The sequence below is a fragment of the Hibiscus syriacus genome, unplaced genomic scaffold (assembly GCF_006381635.1).
Source record: "Hibiscus syriacus cultivar Baekdansim isolate YM2019G1 unplaced genomic scaffold, ASM638163v2 tig00113726_pilon, whole genome shotgun sequence".
Classification (NCBI taxonomy): Eukaryota; Viridiplantae; Streptophyta; class Magnoliopsida; order Malvales; family Malvaceae; genus Hibiscus; species Hibiscus syriacus.
Genome location: NW_024063472.1, coordinates 384,752 through 411,272, shown reverse-complemented (window position 1 = coordinate 411,272; position 26,521 = coordinate 384,752). Strand labels below are relative to the sequence as shown.

At 35.3% G+C, this 26,521-nt stretch overlaps 1 pseudogene; it reads left to right on the top strand.

Annotated features, from left to right (window-relative positions):
- Nucleotides 1-15,462: 15,462 nt before the first annotated feature.
- Nucleotides 15,463-26,183, top strand: LOC120187803 (annotated as a pseudogene).
- The last annotated feature ends 338 nt before the right edge of the window (nucleotides 26,184-26,521 follow it).

Below are 26,521 nucleotides of genomic sequence, written 5' to 3'. Positions count from 1 at the left end.
TTATGTTTCTTAATGGACGTATTTGTTTTATGTTTGTTGTTTATATATAACTTAAGGTTGCTGTCAGGTGGGTCTTCTCCAGTTGGGTAGTAAGTGTGGGGATGAATTTGAGAATGTAACTGTATGCGTATCTTGGATATCGAGAATGACTATTTCCTTGTCATTTTTGGAAGCCATAACGACTATCTCAAGGTGTTATTCGAGGGTCATTGGGTGGTTTATGGTTATTACCTGACAACCAAACCTTGAACTAAATACTTCTCGATAACCCAACCTCATACAAGCAAGGTAATTACATGGATATAGCTGTCTGGCTTGTTGATGACTCTTTACAAACAAAGTTCGATCACATAGATCGATGAATGTATTAGTCCAATAATTAAGATTAATTATCAAATCGGCTCTGATAGGAGAGGTTGTTTCGCTTGCATGGCGATCCGTGTTGATTTGAACAAGCCATTGATTTCAAAACTCATCGTAAATGGAAGAACTCAATTGGTTGAGTATGAATTCTTGCCAATGTCTGCTTTAATTGCAACACATATGGCCATGTTCTCGATGCCTCCTCAATACCCAAATTTGCCTCTAATGTGAATACTGCGGTCACTGAGAAAATCCTCAATCGGAGCTAGTGAATGTTGAGTCACATTATGGGTCATGAATGTTGATGGAGAAATGACAACGCAAGTCTATGCAGAAATCATCGGACAATACTACTAGTAATAAATAAGCAACAATGAAGGGATCTCGTTTCAATTTTATTGATATTCTTGAAGAGAACGAGCTTGACACTAATGAAATAACTAATTGTGTTAGATTGCCTGAGTCAACGTTTCCTATGTTATTCTAACAGACCAGTTACCTACAGAAATAAAAGGGATAGCAAACAAGTTGCCTCCACCATGATGAACAATTCCAAAGGAATTGTTAACTTGAGGAAGTCGATGTCCACACCACTCCACTGAACTACCCCTCAGCCTCTCTCCTCGGTAAATTATCATGCTCACTCTTCTGTGAAACAAGGTGCTAGCTCTTCACTCCCATGAAAACATGTTATTCTTGATAAAATGAAGCATTCATCCATTACAATGTCGAAAAACTCAAACCCAACATTCTCGTACCTACCGCTTATAAAGAACATGTTGATACGTTAATGGGTGGCAATTCCTTTGAGAAACCACCAGACCCAAGCCAATCGACTCGATCCCATATGAAATAGAAGCGCAAATCCTCTGACACTACACCGATGAATCCAATGGAGATTACTAAGAATGGTACAACTGATGAGGGTTTGTCGCCTTTGTGTGTGCTTAAGCTGCAACTTTTTATTATATGTTCTTATGAATTTAAGAATTTTTATTGGAATGTTCAAGGATGTGGACGCCACCGATTTGTGGCTGTTGTCAAGCAATATATTTGGGATCTCAAACTCGATGTCATTGGTGTTATAATCATTTTTTAAAATAATTAAGTTTAAAAAAAAGTATGAATTTATTTAAAAATTTGACAATTTTAAATTAATTTGAAAATTTTGAATTGGAGTCACCATCGACTTTTGGGTTAGGTAGGCCGAATACCTAAAAACGTTTTTTAAAATAATTTTAAGAAAAATCTTTTTTTAAGACAAAACTTAGGTGATGTTTGTTTGCCTCTTAATGTAATCATTCAGCCCTGAATGCTAAACCGTTTAGCATTCACCGCGTTTGTTTCACACCTCTGAATGATTCAACAAAACAGTACTGAATGATTTAGCACAAAAGTACATTCGGAATGATTCAGAGTTATTATCAAACAACATGTCTCACTCAGAGCTAATTCATACAAAGCCTCTGAATCATTCAACGCTTAATCATTCTGAAGTAAACAAACAACCCCTTAGTCTGTGTTAGACAAAAAATCATTTTTAAAGGTTCGGAAGTCGATTACGCATGGAGAAGGATAAACACTCCCACAACGCCCAAAATCGGTACTTGGTTGCTTATATACCGTCGTAATGGTGGAACTTAAAATTCGAATCAAAAGTAAAATCATGATCTATTTATTAAATATTAATTAAATTACTTCGAATTAATAAATTACAGAAAATTCTTTAACTTGATAAGAAATCTTGAGATTCGCAATCCTCTATCGAGAAAACTATCTCACCTATTTCTTATCCGTAAAGAATATTCTATCTTTGAATTACTTAAAAAGCTAATATCTAAAATTGGCATAAAATAAATCATGATTCATATTTCTTGAACATACATCATTAATACTAACATTTAAATATAACAAAATAAAAATAAAATTAAAGCATTCAACATTATGGAAATAGAATAATAATTATGATGAAAACCCAAAATGTACGTCTTGAAACCAAAGGATAATTCGAGTTAAAAATCCATAATGGACGGTTATCGCACCGTTGGATTTTCCTAATTCTCACCATGTTGAAGTTGTGGATTTTTCTTGTGGCATTTAGTTGTGTTGGTATGATTCCGTAATCGTGTATATTCTTCATGATCATTTCAATTTATTAACTATTACATTACTTTCAAAAGCAACAATCAAGCTCTTCTTGACACAGTTATATATGTTAGTCTTAGTGCCACTAAAATGCAGATTCATTGGACTCACCTTCGTTGTCTTGCTCGCACTATTTATCAACCTTGGCTTCTCTTCGGCGACTTCAACGCCATCTTGACATCTTCTGATCACATGGATGTTCCAATTCCATACAGTCATGCAAGGATTTTCTTCAGGGGCGGAACTTATAGTTGCCCTTGGTATCCCAGGCAACCCCTCAAAATTGTCTACTTTGTGTTAATTTTTTTTCTAATTTTTTTAATTAATACAAGTGTCACCTCTAATATTGTGTGTAACTGTTGCTCTTTATTATAAGAAAAAATTAATATCCTATTTAAAATTAAAAAAAGAGATCAAGCCCAAAAAACAAACCTTAAGCCCATGAATCAAGCACCTATTTTTATTTTTGTGGGAATTGGGATACATCAATTGGCAACAGATTAGATCGAAGATTCGAAGAGTTTTTTTGTACAACTCCTGAATTTTTGTCCTGGGCCGCCTCTTATTTTCTTATGGATTTTGATATCTGTTACATGAATTTTCACGGAACGAATTTCACTTTGGACTCGAGTACCACTCATGCTCACCTTGATAGGGTTTTTTGTAACACCCTTTAGGGTGAACATGCCCTGACTATGTGGTTCAACACCTTCTTCATATATCGCCCCCTCTAACATTACACCGATGAATCGAACGGAGATTATTAATGATGGTACAACTGATGAGGGTTTATCTCCCTTATGTGTGCTTAAGCTGCAATTTTTTTATTATATGTTCTTATGAATTTAAGAATTTTCTGTTGGAATGTTCAGGGATGTGGACACCACCGATTGGTGGCTGTTGTCAAGCAATATATTTGGGATCACAAACTCGATGTCGTTGGTTTTATGGAACCTTAGATCAGTGGTTCGCGAGCAGAGGCAGTTATCGCACCTTTGGGTTTTCCTAATTCTCACCATGTTGAAATTGTGGGTTTTTCTGGTGGCATTTGGTTGGGTTGGTATGATTCCGTAATAGTGTATATTCTTCAAAATCATTTCAATTTATTCACTATTGCATCACTCTCAAAAGAGACAATCAAGCTCTTGCCACAATTATATATGCTAGTCTTTTGCCATTAAAATGCAGATTCTTTGGACTCACCTTCGTTGTCTTGCTCCCCCTTTTCTTCTTCTTCTTCCTCCTCCTTACAACTTCTTCTTCTTCTTCCTCCTTGCAACAAATTTTTTCTTTTCGAAATTGTTCCTCCCGTTACATCGTCACCATGCTCCAAGAGGATTATAAATACGTTCGATTCTAGCAAAATCAGGTCTCCAGTCTCCAGTCGATGTCCATCACTTCCAGTTTCTCATCGGCTCAACATGTTAATTCTAATGGCTTAATTGGATTAGAAAGTTTGAACCCAAAACAGCTTTTGCAGGTCCTAATCAACTCCCCCATGGCGTAGACTATGCTTTGTTCACATGGTTTTTAACGTTTTTGCTTCTGAGCAGTTGGTTTCGCTTCACAAGGTCAAGAAGAGGAAAACGATGCTCCAACAGTTTCTTTGTGGTAATAACTAGTAAAAACAAAGCCATGATATTAGTTATTATCCTTTCTATCATGTATTTCATGTCATTTGCATAACACATAGGAACAAAGGTTGTTGTGCAAGAAGAAGAAGAGGGGGAGTTAACGGGATTAAGTGTCACGTCAGCAAAACGTAACGGGAGGTAACAATAGGGATTAAAAAAAACTAAAAGTTTGATGACACAAGTTTTAAAAGTTAGGTGATCAAAATGTAATCATCCCAAAAGTTTGGAGACTATTTGTATATTTTACCCTTAAAATATCCCTATTTTCCTCTTTCCTTGATATTTTTTCACAGAAATTAGGTTCTCTTCTAGACATCCAAAAAGAAAATATTGCGACTTTAAAAATTACATATATTTATATGTAAGCCAACAAAGATATTGAAATGCATGACACCACCCCATTCCTCACCTATTTTTGTCTGAGTCTATCAAAAATATTATTTTATTATTATTATTATTATTATTATTACTTTTATTATTAATAACTAAATTAACATTTTTGTAGGCCTGAAGCTTAAGCCCAACTACAACATAAGTGACCCAGCAGCCCATCAGCTAATCTACCCGAAGTCCATTACAAATGACCCAACACTCAAGTCTCGATTGGAGTCTAACAACACTCAACTGGACCTGGGTCTAGGATCCGACCTGGCCCAGTATTAAACTAGGGTTTCAAAACCTTAAAAGCTACAGTCGCCACTAATGAAGATCAAGCGTCCATTATCGGCACGTGTACCACACACGGCCAACGATTCAACTTCCAACCGGCGCGTGCACCTCACTGAGAGCCTTCCTAGTCGCGCATGTTGCCGCCGAACATCCTGTCGCTGCCATCGTCACCAAAACCTGCGAACAATACACCCAAGTTGTCATCAACAGTAAATAAATCCACCAAATCTGAAAACTCATTTAAAAAACCAAATTAAATCCCAATCTTACCAAGTCAGAGAAATTATTTCCCTATACTAGACCTCATCATCTCATCCAGAGAAACAACCATAAAATTAATCGGAGGCAACCAAAAGAAGGGGGATTTGAAAAAAATACAGAGAGAATTAGGGAAACCAAAAACAACGAAAAAACGAGGAGAACCATTCGATGAGGGTTAAAAACTAGAGAAGATTTTCAGAAGGCATTCGAACCAAAACCGAAAAGAACTATAAAAAAGAGAGACTAAGAACCCTTACCCCAATCGTCCATCGTAGTTTTCATCGGACCGAGAAACCCATCTCCGAAGGTAAAAATCCCTCTCTTTTTTAGATATGGTTTCGGGGTTTGGGTTTTGGGGTTTTTAGGGAGATATAGAGGTGAAAGAGAGGAAAATAGTGAAAGGGGGTTCTCGACGAGTTGTGCTCCCCATGGCAACAGAGATGTAGTGGCCGAAGTCACGGTTTGACTCTCATCGGTGGTAGCAGAAATGTTTTCTTTTCTCTTGAGAGAATGAAAAAATAGAGAATGGAAAGAAATGGGGAACGATTGAGGGAAAGGGAGGAAATGAGAAATTAGGGTTTCTACAACTCTTAATGATATATAAATACGCAGCCGAACGACGCCATTTAACAGGGGGAGGTGTCAGCATGTTTTAGAAAAAGGGTTAATAGTTGTTCGAGTCCTTGTCACTTTGTAATATTTTCCCCGAGATTTTTGTTTTTGGGAAATTATAGTTTCGGTCCTCTTTCGTTTGTAATATATTATTTTAACCATGAATAAAATTTTGTGTTTCTTTGATTTTGATCTCTCTATTTATTTTACATTTCATTATTTCCCTATTTATGTAAATTAATAATATTTATGTGCATATTCTTGATTTAGCCCCTGTATTTTAATCATTTTATGTTTGAGTATTATATGTTACTGTTATTTGTTTTTGTGTTCTCGGTTAAATTACTATTGATGGCCTGGGTTTTTTACATCTTTTTATTTCGGTCATGTATGTTGCTTTGAGTTTTATCTCAGTTTCAGTACGCATATTAAATAATATTTGTATATTAGTCCTGATTTGTTATTTATTATTATGATACCTCTAAAGTTTTTGTTCTTACGATTTGGTCCTGATTTACTAGGTAGGATTAGATACTTTTATTAGTATTTTAATTTATCATGTTCATAAATATTTCATTTTATTCATTTCTTTATATATTGTGCTTCAGGTATAATTTTTAGTTATTCTCATATTTGTAAGGTATTTTTAATCTTGGTAGGTGGTTTAGAAAGTTTGTATTTTGGTCCTTTATTTATGATTATATTTAGATTTTTTTATATAAATCAACATTGTTTTCTAAAATATGTAAATGGAAATTTTCATTATGAGGGAAATCTATAAAGACTTCTCCCAACTAAAGGGAAGATGTCTTTTCGAGGATTTTTCACGTTTATTTATTTTATATTCAATAATTCTATTTGTTCCATGTTTATTTATTTTGATTATTTTTAACTCTTTTCACTTTTATTTTATTTTATTTTATTTTATTTTATTTTATCATTGCAAAAAATTGCGAAATAATGTATTTTGTAAGGGGAATCTTTGGAAAAGTCTCCTAACAGTAAAGGAAGTCTTTTCCCGAAGATTGTTCACACAAAAGGGCATTAATTATCTAGAAATTGACACTTTTTGAATAAATTCAAATGAATAAAAGGATCTTAATTTAAATATAATTTTGCATTTGTAATTACCAATATTTAAACACCGTATAATCGTTTAGGTACCAAAATTTGGGCGTTGTGGGGGTGCTCACCCTTCCCCACACGCAATCGACTCCCGAACTCTTCAAAAACGAATCTTTGGTAAAACGTAGACTATTTTTTCTGTTTAAGGTTTCCAACCTACCTAACTTAATGGTTGGTGGCGACTCTAAAATCAAACCGTTTTCAAAAATCATATTTCATTTCCTTCCCCCGAAAACCAATTTTTTAAGTCTAACGGGTCCCTCGGGGAGACTTTATGATAGCTTGGCGACTCTGTTGGGGATTTTGAGAGTCAGACCATGAATGATTATATGTTTTTTATTATATTTGTGAATTACAAACTTAAAATTTATTTAATTTACGATCCTTTTATTTATTTTGAGTTTCAACATATTATTTTTTAAACTAATTGATTTTTTATTTAAGTGGTTTTCAGATTCGATTCGATTTTGGAAATTGTAGGAGTGTTATTTTTTTGTGTTTTTAAAGGTTTGTGAGTTTCTCCTCACACACAACACGTACATTCGCATATCATAAGCTCACTTACGTGCTTTGTCGCTTTTAAGTTGAGGTGAAAGCTAAGCCTACGTGAGACAAATTGTTTATCCGCATAGAAATAAGAGAATGTATCCTCTCAAATTGAACACATTTCTTTTATAGATCTCTCTTGCAAAGATGAAAACTCTTTTGGGCGAATGGAACTCTTTCTAAAAATGATTACTTTTGGAAATATATACCTTTTGCATTTGCATTATGCACTGCATTTATTTAAACATTTTCACATTTTTTGCATCTGTATTTGCATATTCGCATTATGCATAGTATTCATTGAATCATTTTTTTACATGCATTAATCATGGATTCGTGGGTTTATCTCGTTAAAAATCTGAAGAAGTGCTTCTAACTGTACAACTTCGTTCACACATTATTGAGAATGAAAGCCAAATTTGAGAAGCTGAAGAAAGAATTAGAAGAGAGTGTGCAAGTGAGAAGCTAAAATGGAGCAGGCACAAAAGGCCACCATGGATCGTATCTTGCAAAACCAAAACGACATGGTTGATCAAATTATAGTACAACTGAATGAACTCAACCAAGAAAGAGGCAAAGGAAAGATTTCATCGACCAAAGAAACCTCTGAGTGTATGATAGCCCATGCAAATTCACCGATACACATTTTTCCTGACAAACTTCCAAGCCACCAAGTAGGCTTTTCTTCCACTAAAACTCAAGACATGAGTAATTTTATTGATCACAACATGCCAAATTATGATGAGATGAGAAGAGACTATAATGAGATCCCGGAGAACTTGAAAAAATAGTGCAGAGAGACATTCCAGGGAATGAGAGGACATATCTCTCACAAGGAAATGGACGTAACAAAACTAGTTTTAGTTCCTAACTTGGTGCTTCCGCCCAAATTCAAGATGCCATACTTTGAGAAGTATAATGGAACCAGTTGCCCTAATGCCCATCTCACAATGTTTGTTCGAAGGATGACTGGATATACCAACAACGATCAAATGTTGATCCACTGCTTCCAAAACAGTTTGATTAGACCCGTTTCTAGGTGGTATAACCAACTGAGTTGTGCTCAAATCAGCTCTTGGAAGGATTTGGCTCGTGCCTTTCTGGGTCAATACAAGAACATGATTAATTTGGCCTTGGATAGAACAATGTTACATAATATGGAGATGAGGAGTGATGAGAGCTTTCGACAATATGATCAACGATGGAGAGATGTTGCGTCTCAAGTACATCCACCAATGACTGAAAGCGAATTCATCACTCTATTCATCGACACATTAAAATCTTCATATATTAATTACATGATAGGAGCTGCCACCAAGAGTTTCTATAACATCGTCATGTGTGGAGAAATGATCGAAATAAATTTCAAGAATGGCCAGATAGGAGGCACTAGCAGTACTGACTTTCAGGATAGAGTTGAAATCAACATTGTGGGATCTTATTTAGCTAGTATGGGGACCAAACCTCATAAGGCATTCGTGATAAGACTTGCATCAATCCAATCCAAATGACGTATGAGGAATTGCTCCCAATGCTAGTGGAGAGGAACCTTGTGACTCAAGTTAAATCCAAACCAAGAGAGGCCCCATATCCTGAAGGCCATGATATTAACGGCATATGTAGCTATCGTATTGGGAGCTCAGGGCACACCACTGAGAACTATAGGGTGTTGAAGCGTAAGGTCCAAGATATGATCGATTCAGGGACATTAACGTTCAATGTATAATGGGGGCATTCTGATAGGGAGTCGGTTGGGGCATCCATCAGGAGTTTTTTGTTGCATTCTCATGCATGTCATCTTGTTTCAACTTGTTTTTCTTCTTATATTTAAATATTTGTAAATCACTTGAAGTTCAAACTTTTTAAATAAAATGATTCATTCTTAGGAAATGAACAATGAGCAAATTTTAATCTTGAATTCTTTCAAAATCATCTTAATTAAAAGCTCTTTAATAATTGAGGTTGTAAATCTTTGACAAATGACAAGATTGAACCCTAGTAAAACTAGGACCCCTTGATCCTAATCTAATACATCAAAGTGCATACCCTTCCCTTGAAGAAACCAAGATAGCTCTCTCCTCGTATGTACAGTCATTCATTTTGGTATTCAGGTATGTGTCAGGAACGGACAAAATAGGGCAACTAGCACATGAGATTAAAAAACTAATTGGGTCTACTTCTGTTAATGATGTTCAATGATATCATAATCTTCTTAGATGGAATGGTCAAGTAGATGAATCTAGTTTAGGTCAGTTGCTTGGGAATTGAACTCTAACGATGAGATTTTCTGACCTTCAACAAACACCTGGACTATAATAGAATTTCCTCAGCGAGCTTAAGAATGGAATCCGTATAACCATATATATATATATATATATATATATATATGTACACAATAAAGCTGAGCTATTCCGCTAAAACAATTGGTTATAGAGGAAACTCGAAAGCCCTGGCTTTATGAATAGAATACATTTAAACCATGACATTGATCGGGTACTTGGTAATTCGGTGTTTGCTCCACTGTGGTTGTCAAGCCGAAGACTTTGTGATGACATGAATCCTTTAGCTAGTCGAACAAAGGAAATTAAATATATGTACAATAAAGCTGAATTCAGCTAGCCAAACAATGGCAAATTAAATCAAATTTACTAAAAAATGAAGTTTCGGTGAATATGAACTAAGGGAGTTTAGGAACACCTGTTATAGTCAAACTTACATTAGCAATTAGAAATCTCATTTTAGACCGATATTTCTGCACTACCTTAGCTAGAGGAGTCTACGAAACTTGAACAAAAGGAAGATTTTAGAGAACTGAAAAAGAAGTGTTCTAAAAAGTCTAGCAATTAACTATGCTAGTTGTATCATTTTGTCTGCCTTCAATCAAAATGCCAAACTAAGAAAGAGGGACATGTCATGATCTTCACGATACCGAATCGATGAAACAAACATTAGAATTTAGGTAGCCTACCTCAAAACCAACCTGTCAATATTGATATTTATCAAAGATTTGTAACTATCAAAGATTAAAAGAACAGTTGATTCTTTTGATATTCAACGAATTCCTGTTTTATGATTTGTTGCAATTGTGAAACCTAGAATGAGACAATATTTTTCAAAATTCCTTTTGATATTTTTCAAAATTTTGAAAATCCAAAGGAAAAAAACATTTTCAAACAAGATAAGTTCTCTGGAAGTATCTTGGAATTCAACTAATATATCTCTGAAGATGAAGATCGAAGCTGGGGCAAGAAAAGACAAATTTTTGGGGTAAAATTTGATGAGGCAAAGAAAACAAATTGTCTCAGGTTAAGGTTTGTAAGAGTACACCGTGGTGGAAATGAAGACAAACTGAATCAAGAATAGAGTGAAGAATGCTCTCGCAACCATTCCCCTTCCAGATCGAGAAAACATACATCAACATATACATACATACATATACATACATGACACATGAAATTTGCATCTTTGCATTCATCATCATGTGTAATAAAGACTTTGATTTTCCCTCTCTTGAGGAAAAATTCAATAATTCATCAAATAAAATACAAACTTCATCATGACACCCATAAACATCCAAGATAGGCAGTCATAAATAAATCATTTCGATTTTTCAGGAAATAAAAGCTCGAAAATAACTAGATGTCTTCAACCTGAAAGAACAATGCCATCCATATATTTGACTTCCTAAAGTTAACAATTAGATTTTCTGAAGGTGTTTCCTCAACATGCAGGAATCAATAGACAGACTATGAGCTCTTGAGATTATCTTCTTAAAAAAACAAAGTGTCGTCTCGCTAGAGACAATTTTCTTAAAAATAAAATTTTGTCTCGTTGGAGACAACTTTCTCTTAAAAACAAATTCTATCTCACTTGAGAAATTTTCCCACAAATTTTGAAAATTTTAAAACAAATTTTATCTCGCTTGAGATAATTTTTCTATGAGAAACAAATTTCAAAGTTGTTGTACTTGAAACAAAATTATTATCACTTGAGATTTTCAAAATCTATTCGTCTCGCGTGAGACAGTTTCCCCTTTAAACACAAATCCTGAAATTGTTTCCCGTGAAACAAACAAACACTTTTGAGATTGTTTCCCTAGAAGCAAAATCGACAATCTTTAAATCTTTTCCTCTTAAAACAAATTTCATCTCACTTGAGACATAACCCATCTTTGAGTCTGTTTCTTTGGAAACAAAAATTTTTGTCTTTTGAGACAATTTCTTTTGAAGAAAAATAATTGAGTCTGTTTCTTTGGAAACTAAATTTTGTCTCTCTTGAGACAGTATATTTGAGTTTGTTTCTCTTGAAACAAAAGTCTTTGAGTTTGTTTCTATTAAAACAATCTTTGTTTCATTTCCTTTGAAACAAAATTTTGTCTCTCTTGAGACAGTTTAACAAAATCATCTTTGAGTCTGTTTCTTTTGAAACATCATCTTTGAATCGGTTTCTCTTGAAACCATTATCCCTAAAGACGGTCTATCATCCTCATCACGTAGAAACCATGTCATCCCCCGACCAGATCCCCTCATCACGTAGGAGACGTGTCACCCTAGATAACCAGTCGTCCTCATCACGTAAGAATCGTGTTATCACTCTTGCTAAAGATGGCTAGAACTCTTCAACACGTATGAGTCATGTCATTCCCCGACGAGGTCTCTTCATCACGTAGGATTCGTGTCACCCCCTAGATAACCAGTCGTTCTTATCACATAGGAACCGTTCTATCACCCTTCCTAAAGATGGCCAGAACTCTTTATCACGTATAAATTGTGTCATCCCCCGACCATATCTCCTCATCACGTAGGAGCTGTGTCACCCCTAGATAACCATATGTCCTTATTACGTAGGAACCATGTTATCACCCTTCCTAAAGATGGCCAGAACTCTTCATCTTGTATGAGTTGTGTCATCCCCCGACCAGATCTCCTCATCACGTAGGACTCGTGTCACCCTTAGACGACCAGACCTTTTCCTTACATATGAGTTGTGTCGTCTCCACCAACAAACACATCAAATCTCAAAAACAAAAACAAAAATAAAAAAGAGAACCGGACAAAAACTGGTTGTCTTTTTCGTCTTTGCCCTATTCTTGTTAACACAAAAAATGTGCAAAGAGAGGTAGCTGTAGACACCCGTTTTTATTCAGGTCTACCAAAAATATTATTTTATTATTATTATTATTATTATTAATCTATTATTATTATTATTATTAATTTTATTATTAATAACGAAATTAACATTTTTTAGGCCTGAAGCTCAAGCCCAACTACAACATAAGTGACCCATCAACCCATCAGCTAACCTACCCGAAGTCCATTACAAATTACCCAACACTCAAGATCCGATTAGAGTCCAATAGCACTCAACCCATCCTGGGTCCAGGACCCAACCCGACCTAGTATTAAACTAGGGTTTTAAAACCCTAAAGGCTCAAACCACCACAGTGAAGATCAAGTGTCCATCACCGGCGTGTGTACCACACATGCCCAATGATTCAACTTCCAACCAGCGTGTGCACCTCACTGACAGCTTCCCCAGTCACGCGTGTTGCTGCCGAACATCCCGTCACTGCCATTGTCACCAAAACCTGCGAATAGTACATCCAAGTTGTCATTAACAGTAAATAAATCCATCAAATCTGAGAAATTATTTCCCTACACTAAACCTCATCATCTTATCCAGAGAAACAACCATAAAATTAATCGGAGGCAACTAAGAGAGGGGGATTAAAAAAAATACAGAGAGAATTAGGGAAACCAAAAACAACAAAAAAACAAGGAGAACCAATCGGTGAGGGTTAAAAAAATAGAGAAGATTTTTAGAAGGCATTTGAACCAAAACTGAAAAACTATATAAAAAAAAGAGAGACTAAGAAATCCTTACCCCAATCGTCCATCGTAGTTTTCATCAAACCGAAGAACCCATCTCTGAAGGTAAAAATCCCCTCCATTTTTTAGATCTGGTTTTGAGGTTCGTGTTTTGGGTTTCTTATAGAGATATAGAGGTGAAAGAGAGATAAGAGTGAAAGGGGGTTCTCGACGAGTTATGCTCCCTATGGCTACCGAGATATGGTGGCCGAAGTCACGGTTTGACTCTCATCGGTGGTGGAAGAAAGTTTTTCTTTTTCTCTTGATAGAAGGAAATAATAGAGAAGGGAAAGAAATGGGGAACGGGTGAGGGAGAGTGAGGAAATGAGAAATTAGGGTTTCTAAAACCCTTAAGATGATATATACATAAGCAGTCGAACGACGATGTTTAACAGGTGGATGTGTCAGTGTGTTTTAGAAAAAGGGTTAATATCTGTTCGGGTCCTTATCACTTTGTAATCTTTTCCCTTTTTTGTTTTTGGGAAAATTATAGTTTCGGTCCTCTTTCGTTTGTAATATATTATTTTAACCATGAATGAAATTTTGTGTTTCTTTGATTTTGATATCTCTATTTATTTTACATTTCATTATTGCCCTATTATGTAAATTAATATATTTATGTGCATATTCTTGATTTAGCCCCTGTATTTTAATTAGTTTATGTTTGAGTATTATACGTTTGTTTTAATGCGTTTTAGTGATTGTTATTTGTTTTGTGTTCTTTGTTAAATTACTGTTGATGGCCTGGGGTTTTTTACATCTTTTTATTTTGGTCCTGTATGTTGCTTTGAGTTTTATCTCAGTTTCAGTACTCAATTAAATAATAATTGTATATTAGTCTTGATTTGTTATATTTTATTATGATACCTCTAAAGTTTTTGTTTTTGCGATTTGGTCCTAATTTACTAGGTAGGATTAGATACTTTTATTAGTATTTTAGTTTATCATGTTCGTAAATGTTTCATTTTATTCATTTCTTTATATATTGTGCTTCGGGTATAATTTTTAGTTATCTCGTATTTGTAAGGTATTTTTAATCTTGGTAGTTGGTTTAGAAAGTTTGTATTTTGGTCCTTTATTTATGATTATATTTAGATTTGTTTTATATAAATCAACATTGTTTTCTAAAATATGTAAATTAAAATTTTCATTATGAGAGAAATCTATGAAGACTTCTCCCAACTAAAGGTAATATGTATTTTCGAGGATTTTCATGTAAATATTGTTTTATATTCGATAATTCTATTTGTTCCACGTTTATTTATTTTGATTATTTTTTAACTCTTTTCACTTTTATTTTTTTATTTTATTTTATGATTGCGAAATAATGTCTTTTGTGAGGGGAATCTATGGAAAAGTCTCATAACTTTAAAGGAAGTGTTTTCCCGAAGATTGTTCACACAAAAGAGTATTAATTATATGGAAATTAACACTTTTTGAATAAATTCAAATAAATAAAAGGATCTTAATTTAAATATATTTTCGAGTTTGTAATTCTCAATATTTAAACATGGTATAATCGTTTAGGAGCCAAATTTTGGGCGTTGTGGGGGTGCTCACCCTTCCCCACACATAATCGACTCTCGAACTCTTAAAAAACGAATCTTCGGTAAAACGCAGACCGTTTTTTTCGTTTAAGGTTTCTAACCTACCTAATTTAATGGTTGGTGACGATTCCAAAATCAAACCATTTTTAAAATCATATTTTATCTCCTTCCCCTGAAAACAAATTTTTTAAGTCTAACGGGTTCGGGATACGTTATGAAAATTATCACCATCTTCTTGTGCATATAACCCCAGAGAAAAAGAAAACACTCACTACTCGCATTCAAAACTTTGAACTTTTTTATTCTTTGGGATTTTAAATTTCGGGTTTTCTTCATTAAACAAAAGGTATTCATTTATCGATTATGGTTATTGAGCACCCAATGCCTTTTATCTTTCTCTACTATAACTGATTTTGGTTTTCCTGGTCTTATTTTCATGTTGAACATTTGAATTCTCCTTCCTTTTAGCTGAATTTAGCAAATATTAGAGAATAATGGAGTCATCTTTCATTTACACAATGAACTGCATAAGTTACTTTGTCTAGCCTTTTTGGTTTTGGAGAGAAAATGTGATTTTTCTTTGGGGATTTTTTTATAATGAAAATGGAATTGAGTTATGTTTAAAAATAATAGATTGGTTTCTTTTTTCTTTTAGCAGTTTTTCGATGCTTGGATTGGCTATGGATGCAATGAATGGAGAAACTGGAATTAAAGAACTTAACAATGATTTCTACTCGCCTTACAAGGACAGTTCCACTCAAGAAAGGTCGAAGTGATTCTCTTGATTTAGCCATTGATGGTGTGGTGGAGACCTCCATTGAGCAGCTTTATCACAATGCTTATGAGATGCAAAGCTCTGGTAAATCTTCATCAATTTCCAGCTATGGATAGTACGGTGAGAAGTCAAGGATTGATTCCGAATTATGCCATCTCGTCAGGGATTTCGGTGTCGTTGAAATGACAAAGGAGGTGTGTTGTGGAATTTGGGTTAATTTCCACCAATAATAACAAATTCACCTTGAAAACTATTATCTAGGTGACTAATGTGAAAACGATTGTACTAAAAATCACCCCAAAGTAGATTCCCAAGAAAGAGGAGGGGTCACAATGGTCCCTCTTAAAACCCACTTTCCTTAGACAGAACTACCAAGATAAGTAATTTTAATAGGACAATAATTAACAACAACTATACCCGACAATAGCTATTAGATAGACATAAAGAGAACACCAAGATTTAACGAGGTTAGGCCAAAATTATGCCTACCTCCTCGAACACTACTAAAATAATATTTCACTAATAGAGGAAATATTACAAAGAGAGAAAGAGTACAAATAGCCTTTAATAGTGAAGAATGCTTATATTTGTGGGATGCTTAACTAAGGAGGAGGATGGCTTTATTTATAACAAAAGAATTTCCCCTCCTCCTTATACACAACCAATGTGGTACTTTGCCAAAAAAACCAACAAATCTCCACCTTGGCAAATTCCACACACATCTCTCAAAAATTCAATCTTCAGAGTGTCTGCAAATTCATCTTTCAATTTGTAACAATATTGACCAAGTCTAAACAATGCTTAAACTTGACCGCAGTTACCACTTTTGTCAACATATCAGCAGGATTCTCAGTGGTCTGAATCTTCTGGATTATGACTCCACCTTCTTCTAGAATCTCTGTACAAAGTGATATCGAACATCGATATGTTTCATCCTTGCATGGTAAACCTTGTTCTTTGCTAAATGAATAGCACTCTGACTGTCACAATGCACTTTGATGTGCTTCTGTTCCATTCCAAATTCACCCTTGAAGCCAAATTACCTCCTTCACAGCCTCTATAACTGCCATATACTATGCCTCTGTAGTAGAAAAAGCCACTATTGACTGTAAGGTGGACTTCCAACTGACTGGTGCCTTTACAAATTTAAACACATAACCAGTAGTTGATCGACGCTTGTCCAAATCACATGAATAGTTTGAATCACAATACCCAGCTACACAATGACCATCTTGTTTGTCCTGCTGAAAGACCAAACCAACATCTATGGTGTTTAGAATATACCGCAGAATCCATTTCACAGCTTGCCAATGCTCCTTTCTAGGATCATGCATATACCTGCTCACAACCTCAACTGCCTGTGAAATATCAGGTCTCGTACATACCATTGCATACATCAAGCTACCAACAGCACTTGCATACGGAACCTTTGACATGTATTCCCGTTCTGCATCATCCTTAGGTGACATGGATGCACCGAGCTTGAAATGAGGAGCAAGAGGTGTACTAACTGGTTTTGACTTCTCATTCATGCCAAAACGTTTTAGTACCTTCCTCAGATATTCTTTCTGAGACAAACAAAGCCTCCCCAATTTCTTATCCCTTGACATCTCCATGCCTAGAATCTTCTTTGCTTCACCAAGATCCTTCATCTCAAACTCCCTGTTCAATTGAGTCTATAGTTTCGTAATTTCTGTCTGACTCCTAGAAGCTATCAGCATATCATCAACATAAAGAAGAAGATATATATAGGATCTGTCTTGTAGCTTACGTAAATACACACAATGATCATATTTGCTTCTTGTGTACTTCTGACCTATCATAAACTTGTCAAATCGGTTGTACCACTGCATTGGAGATTGCTTCAATCCGTATAGCAATTTTTCTAATTTACACACCATCTCTTCTTTTTCAGTAACTTTGAATCCATCTAGCTGAGTCATGTAGATTTCCTCATCCAAGTCTCCATGTAAAAATGCAGTTTTTACATCCATCTGAACTAGTTCCAAATCCAACTGTGCTACCGAAGCCAACAAAATTCTGATGGAGGAATGTTTTACAACTGGAGAAAATACTTCATTATAATCAACTCCCTCCGTTTGAGCGTAGCCTTTAGCCACCAATCTTGCTTTGTAACAGATGTTATTCTTGTCAGGAAATCCATCTTTCTTTGCATATACCCACTTGCACCCAATTGCCTTTTTTCCCTTCGAAAGACTAGCTAGTTTCCACGTCTGATTCTTTTGAAGGGATTCCATTTTTTCATTCATGGTGATCCTCCACTTTTTATGTTCTGAACTTTGGACTGCTTCATTAAAGGTAGCAGGAACGTCATCAATTGCAACTGGTGATGCAAAAGAGACCATATCAGTATAACGAGCAGGTTGTGTAACATCCCAAAAGCTGGGTCAGTGACTAAAATGTAAAATATGGAAACTTTATGCTCAATTCTGAAATAAGCTAAAAGTTTAGGGACTTAAGTAAAGGATTTTGGATTAAATAGTAAAGATGGATTAACTAAAGGGGTAAAATGGTCTTTTCGTAGGAAAGATTTTTATCCTCCCTTTTTGAGTAATATAAACGTGGGAAATGTGAGAAACATCCAGAGTTCTCTTCTCCTTTCTTCTTTTTCATACTTGGGAGAGAAAGGCAAAGGTGAGAGTTTTATTAGTTTATTATTATTTGAATTTTAAGTTTGGTTTTGATCTTTAGTTGATGGATAAACTTAAGGAAAGCTTGGGTTACGGTAAAATCAAAGAATGGATGGGTTGAGAGAGATTAAAGATTTGGAGTTTTTATATGAAATTTTGGAAAAGAATTGATAAGTAGAATTTGAAGTTAAATTTGACTTGTCAATAGTTAAATTAAGAGATTTGGAGTGATATAAAGGAATTTAGAACATGTTGAAATTTGAGTATGATTATTGAATTTCATAAGATGAAAGGTTTTTGAGAATTAAGATGGGATAAATGAGTACAAATGGGTTTAAGTATATGTGTTTGAGTTTAGTATATAAAAGAGGTTGAAATAGGAAGTGTTTAAGTTTAAATGAAGTATTTTTCATGCTGAAAATGTAATTCTGAGCTAGGGGAATTGGTACCCATTCAAGGGGAACCGATACCCCTTCAAGCGAATAAAAATTTCCAGAATGTCATGGGGGAACCGATACCCCCACAGGAGGGAACCGATTCCCCCTAAAGTAAAATTGTAAATATTGGTTTAATAAGTTCGTTTAAGTTGCTAGTATCAAATTACAAGGTGTAGGTATCTAATAATTGCCTTAAAATGTATAATTATGTAGATTCAGAGCCTAAACGAGTTCCGGAATCATTAACAAGTAAGATCGATAAAAAGGGAAGATAAGAGATTGGAATGGACTAGTGAGGCCAGGTGAGTGCATATTAGTATTATATGATGTTAAATGGAAATAAGACTTGCGACAAGTCTATTTTCCATAGTAAAATGCATGAATTCATAAATATAAGTATATATGTGTATGATTTATATGTGTTGACATGTTATTGTATATATGTATTATATGGTTGATGTGAATATGTGCTATGTTATGATGATATAAACCATATGATATGATAATAAATTATATGAATATAAAAGATAAGTTATGTGATAAGATCTTTGATATATACATATATATAAATGAAATATTACTACGTGAATACATGCTATGAGATAATTTAAGTAATAATATGAGAATATGGTAAAAGTGAGTTTATGAGAAAGGATATGAACTAAGTAAACAAAGGCTACATAAATAATATATTAACTAGGAGACTTGAACTTCAGTGATACTATGAGCATATAAGATAAGATAGAGGAGAAATATTCATATGCTTAAATAAAATTATGATACATTAGTTGTATAATAGAAGCTATGGAGTGATATGAAATGATTATAGGAGTTGTACGTAATTGAATTAAGTAAATAGATTAAATTGTATATAAAAGAAATAATAGAAGTAATATATTTAGGTTTATAAGTATATGTAGGTTAGGTAATGCAAGTGCATACCACGAAATACAGAATAAGGTAGATGATATGATGTAAATTATATTATGAATTAGTGATGTAGGAATGAGATATAAATATGCAATAAAACTTATGTGCTATATCATAAATATGAACATATGATAATAAGAGATTAGATAAGTGTCTTGGTGATAGAAGCTATATGACCATGGATTAGGTAAATATGAATAATTTAAGTGATATGTAACTATGAGTATTTGAGTATGTATCCATGTGATGTGATTATTGAGGTTATATGAAATATCATACTATATGACTATGTGAGTATATGAAAAAGAATATAGGTACATGCAAGTTATATAGAAAGGAGTTGTGTAACCATGCCTGATATGTATTACATGTATGGAATATAAGAGAATAAAACATAAACTATATGAAAAGATATGATTCATGTGATGTGAACCATGTGAACATATGAGAAAGTGTATAAGTTATATGTATTACATGATATATGTGATTTTGCAAGAAATGACATGAGCTATGTGATTACATGATTATAAGAGATCAGACATGTGATAAAAGATAATTAATATGCATGTGTGAATATGAAATTATATAAATGACAATGCCCATGTTGTGTGTCATGAGAGCTAGGGGTATAGTTGGCATGCCAAGAGTAGAGGGTCTACGCGGTCCTTCGGGATATATATATATATATTCTTTAGAACATGTGTGAAGTCTTGTGAAACACATACTTGATCCCTAGTATATGTATATGATTCTTAAGGAATGATATGTGGTCCTTATGGACATTATTATATGGCACTACGGTGCAATTCTACGCGGCACTATGGTGCAATTCTACGTGGCACTTCGGTGCATTTATATGAGTTGTGGTGACAGCATTAGTGCACAACCTCCATAGACTCATATAACTATAGTTCTCACATATGTACATGGGTTAATCAAGAGATATAAACAAATATATGTTAGTGATATGATAAATGTTATACAAATGATATGATGTTGTGTGTGTATAGTGTTTGATTGAAAAGGTTAAGCATAAAAGTATGTGATTACATGATAAACTGCTAATGATAATTTATGTGTATGTATGTATTTATTGTTAATTAATCTGATATGATTTTACATGATATGAGGAAATCATGTAATTTGGTATATCATGATAGAACAGAACATGCATGTATTGATATATATTATAAAGTGCATTATAAGTTTTTATGCCTCACTAAGTCATAGACTTAGCGTGTGATTATTTCACACGTAGGTTACAGACACTAGAAGAGAAGCGAAGAAGAGTAAGACAGGTCAGCATCTTCCTTACAAAATTTCAGATCAGAAAATAGATGATTTAAATGGTTTTGGTTATTTTGAATATAGTTGGCATGTACTAATTGATTGAATTAAATATGCTCTGATCGATTTTGGTTTTTGTGGTCAATTTATGTAAATAAACCACTTTTACTTTAATGAAAGTTTTAAATTTTCTTGAATTTTGTCAAGAGTCAAAGTTTGAAAAGTTAATGTGACACCGCAAACTCGAATCCGGGTCGGGTACGGGTTGGGGGTGTTACAGGTTGTCTAATGGTTCTCTTTCCCTTTCTGAGTGTAATTGATTCATGTTGTTGTGGAGGTTCTTGGGTCTGAACCACTTCTTCATCTGACTCTTCTACTACCATAGGAGAGTCAACATCAGTTTCTTTACTGGCTGGGTCAATTCTGCTTCCTTCAAACTCCACCTGTTTGGGAGTTCCATCTGTCTGCTCCAATTTTTCTGAAGTCACCTTTCTCAACATGGTAGATTCATCAAAGGTAACATCCCTGCTAAAGATTATTTTCTTTGTTTCTGGACACCAAAGACGATATCCTTTCATACCAGAGGTGATCCCCATAAAGATCGCCTTCTTTGCTCTTGGATCCAGCTTTGACTCCTTAAAATGGTAGTATGCAGTGGAACCAAACACATGTAAGGAATCATAATCTGTAGCAGGTACTCCAAACCATTTCTCTAATGGTGTTTTACCACCAATAGCAGTCTATGGTAAGCGATTAACAAGGTGACAAGCATAGACCAAAGCCTCAGCCCAAAATTCTTTGCCTAACCCAACATTAGACAACATACACTGAACCTTCTCCACTAATATTCGGTTCATACGCTCTGCCACCCCATTCTGTTGTGGTGTAATTCTGACAGTGAAGTGCCTGACAATACCTTCTTCTTCACAGACTTTCAGAAATGGATCATTTTTGTACTCTCCACCATTGTCTGTACGGAGACGTTTGATTTTCTGCCTGTTTGAGTCTCCACCATCTTTTTCCATTTAAGGAAAAATCCTAGCACCTTATCCTTTGTCTTCATTGTATACACCCAAACTCTCCGGGAAAAATCATCAACAAAGGTGACATAATAGTGTGTTCCTCCCAATGAAGTTGTCTTGGAAGGCCCCCATACATCTAAATGAACATAATCCAAAATACCTTTAGTATCATGGATTGCTGTTCCAAATTTCACCCTCGTCTTCTTCCCTTTGATGCAATGCTCACAAAAAGCTAATTTGCAAGCGCGAGCACCCTTCAATAATCCTTGATCTATCAACAATTTCAAGGATTTTTCACCAACATGCCCCAAGCGCATATGCCATAACCTGGTTGCTTCTGACTCCTGTTCATCAGTAGAAGCTGCCACTGCTATTGTCCTAACAATTGTACTACCCAGAAAGTAATACACATTGTTTCTTTTCCGGATTCCCTTCATTATCACTAGTGCACCAGAGATAATCCTCATAATCCCATCTTTTGCCCCCACTTCTAAACCTTTTGACTCTAAGGTTCCCACAGAGATGAGATTTCTTATTAAATACGGTACATAATGGACACCTGTTAAGGTTCTGATTGATCCATCCTTATTCCTCAAGCGAATTGAACAAATCCCAAGTGTGTCAAGAGGGGAAATATTTGATGTGTAGACAATTCCACCTTTTAGTTCTTTAAAATCAAAGAACCATTCTCTATTGGGGGTCATATGGTGGCTACAAGCTGAATCTAACAGCCATGAACTGGAACAACAGTTGATGGCTTAACAGCGAATGCAAAATCTGAATCTGCATCATCATACTCGACCACATCTGATTCTGAGACAACCTTTCCCCTTTCAGGGTTGCCTTTGTTCTTTAGCCTGGGACATTATTTCTTCCAGTGCCCTTTTTCTCGACAAAAGGCACATTCATCTTTGCTCAATCTGGACTTTGACTTCGATCTCCCTCTCCTTCCTTTATTCTTACTCTTCGAACAGCCTCTAACAACAAGAGCTTCTGCTTCGACACTTGTGTTTTCTTGTTTGTCTTTCTTTCTCAATTCATAACTATACAAGGCAACAGTTACTTCACTAAGAGACACATCAACTTTCCCATGAAGTAGAGTAGTTTCAAGATACTCAAACTCATCAGGAAGTGATCCTATCAACATCAGAGCCAGATCTTCATCTTCAAAAGTCACGTCCATATTCATCAGATCAGTCACCAGATGATTAAAGCTAGTAATGTGATCATTCATAGTGGTATCTGGTACATAGTTGAAGTGGGCCAATCTCTTTTTCATGTAGAGCTTGTCTGACCGCTTTTTTCAAAAATTTCTCCTCCAGTGCTTTCCACAATTTACTTACAGAAGTTTCCTTAGAAAATGCATACTTCTGCTCTCTAGAAAGACATGATCGAATAGTACCACATGTCAATCTATTGATCCTCTTCCATTCTTTCTCCTCAACATCATCTGGTTTCTCTCCTTCAATAATAATGTCTAGACCCTGCTGAAATAGGGCATCTAGAACCTCACTTTGCCATATGTCGAAATAACTGGTGCCATCAAAAATCTCCATTGCAAATCTAACATTTGTCACAGCTGTTGACGACGATGTGGATGTTTTTGTTGCGTCTGCCATTTTTGCTACAAATTCTATTTAATAGCTGTCAATGCGAAATGCCAATTATCCCAAGGAAATTTTTTCTGATGTGGAAGATCAGCCTAAGCCGCAACCACAGAGCATACTAAAATAAACCAAAAACGTTGATACCAATTGTTGTGGAATTCGGGTTAATTTCCACCAATAATAACAAATTCAACTTGAAAACTATTATCTAGGTGACTAGTGTGAAAACGATTGTACTAAAAATCACCCCAAGGTAGATTCCAGGAAAGAGGAGGGGTCACAATGGTCCCTCTTAAAACCCACTTTCCTTAGACAGAACTACCAAGACAAGTAATTTTAATAGGACAATAATTAACAACAACTATACCCGATAATAGCTATTAAATAGACATAAAGAGAACACCAAGATTTAACGAGGTTAGGCCAAAATTATGCCTACCTCCTCGAACACTACTAAAATAATATTTCACTAATTGAGGAAATATTATAAAGAGAGAAAGAGTACAAATAGCCTTTAATAGTGAAGAAGGCTTATATTTGTGGGATGCTTAACTAAGGAGGAGGATGGCTTTATTTATAACAAAAGAATTTCCCCTCCTCCTTATACACAACCAATGTGGGACTTTGCCAAAAAAACCAACAAGGTGGTGGTATCCCGTGAAGAAGAACAATGACAAGATCTAAACTCAAGGTGGTGCTAAGCACGGTCGCCACTTGCAATCGGAGTCTGAAGCATTGAGAAAACGAGTCCAAAGAGCAAATCATCTCGAGAGAAAACTCCTGTTGGAAAGAGGTATGAGAAGAATGAAAGGAAACAAAGGAATTTTGGTTTACTTGGTGCCAAGTTTTAGAATGGAACAGTGGATTCTCTAGAGGCAGGGCTGGAGAATCCTGAACTTGGCCCATTTCTGCTAAAATGGACAAGGGATATGATTTCATCGAGTGAAAATCCACGCAAAGTGCTTCAATTGGCGATTTGAGCAACGAAATCATTCGAGAAATGTGCGATGACAAACCAAGTATGGAGCTAGTAATGTCTTTGCATGTTTTGGCAGCATTGTACTGTTGTTTGGGCCAGTCCAATGAGGTCGTTCCAGTTCTTGATCGTTCGATCGAAATCCCAGTGATTGAGGATGGCCAAACTCATGCACTTGCTAAATTTGCTGGATGCATGCAACTGGATGACACTTATGCCATGTTGGTTCAAATTGAGAATTCTATTTTGTGTTATACAGCAGGTTTGGAGATTCAAAAACAAGTTTTAGGGGATATCGATCCTCGAGTTGGCAAAACGTTTCGATATGTGGCTGAAGCACTGCAGTTCGATGAGGCCGAAAAGCTTTGTCAAATGGCTCTTGACATCCACAGGGAGAATGGTGCTCCAGGCTCCAGCTTCTTTTGAAGAAGCTGCTGATAGAAGACTCATGGGACTCATCTCTGATGCAAAAGAAGATTACGGATCAGCACTTGAGCATTATGTTTTAGCTAGCTTGGCCATGGCAGCCAATGGATGTGAACTCGACCTTGCTTCAATTTATTGTAGCATTGGAGATGCATATTTATCATTAGCTCAGGTCGATGAGGCAGTTTTTGCCTATCAGAAGGCACTCACATTGTTTAAATCTGCAAAAGAAGAGAACCATCTAGGCATCTATCAGTTTCTTTGGTTTTCTTTCGGTTGGCTGATTTGTACAATAAGGTAGGAAAGTTAAGCGATTCCAAAACATATTGCAAAAACGCACTCAGGATTTATGTAAAGCCAGATCCTGGAATTCCCTTAGAAGAGATCGCTAGTGGCCTCATTGACATTGCTGCAATCTGTTAATCTATGAATGAATTGGATCAGGCACTCAAACTACTTAAGAAGGCTTTAAGTATTTTCAGTGAAGCCCCAAGGAAACAAACCACAATTGCATGCATTGAGGCACAAATGGGAGTCATGTATTACATGATGGGGAGCTATGCTGACTCTTACAACACCTTTAAAAGTGCCATCTCGAAGTTTCGAGTGAGTGGAGAGAAGAAGTCTGCTTTGTTTGGGATTGCACTCAATCAAATGGGGCTAGCCTGCATACAACAGTACTCGATAAACGAGGCAGCCGGTCTGTTCGAAGAAGCACGGAGCATTTTAGAAAAGGAATATGGTCCTTATCACCCTGAAACATTAGGGGTATATAGCAATATGGCTGGCACCTATGATGCAATGGTGAGGTAAAACTTAGAAAAATATCAATTGTGAAATACATTTCATATTCAACACTCACACTCGAATACGAGTCACATAGGTCCGTGTTTCTTTCTTACTAATTCTATGTTTCACAGGCCATTGAAATCCTGGATTATGTTGTTGACATGAGAGAAGAGAAGGTTGATGAGAAAAGAAGGTTGAGTGAATTATTGAAGGAAGCAGGCAAGGTCCGAAGCAGAAAATCAAGAGCATTAGTCACGCTCCTTGACACCAGCACTCAAATAATCAAAGATGATGGCATTAAGGTATCATAATTTTGTTTGTAGGTAAATAATGTAAAAATTCTCATTGTAAAAGGGATGATTAAATGATTGGTTTATCCGATTCCCTGTCGCATGTATAAAGAGAAACCTGGTTTCAATAGTTGTGTTGAGGGGTCAAAAGAAAATATATGTTAACATTTCTTATATGTATGTTTCAATCTTATCAATAAAGAAATGGAGGCATTCTGGTTATATGAAATTCTTTTGGATGTTAATTTCTACCACATCAAAGTAAGAGATCCACCAGTGATCTCTACAACAGCAACTTGCATCCAATCCTATGCTTCCATGGTCGTGCTACTCAGATTCAGGTATTATTCATTTTTCTTGTATTTAGTGTCTTTTGAAGATCTTACTTTTGTACTTATATCCAATTATATATCGAGCCTGAATGTCAATATCGTGTCACATCATCTCATTGCTGGAAGTTCCTTGATATGGGAGATCAAATTGACCAAAGATAAGTTGAATTTCAAGCCTTCTAGATGGAAGTGGGTGGCATTGGTAAATCAAGGTTCCATGGTGAAAGTGA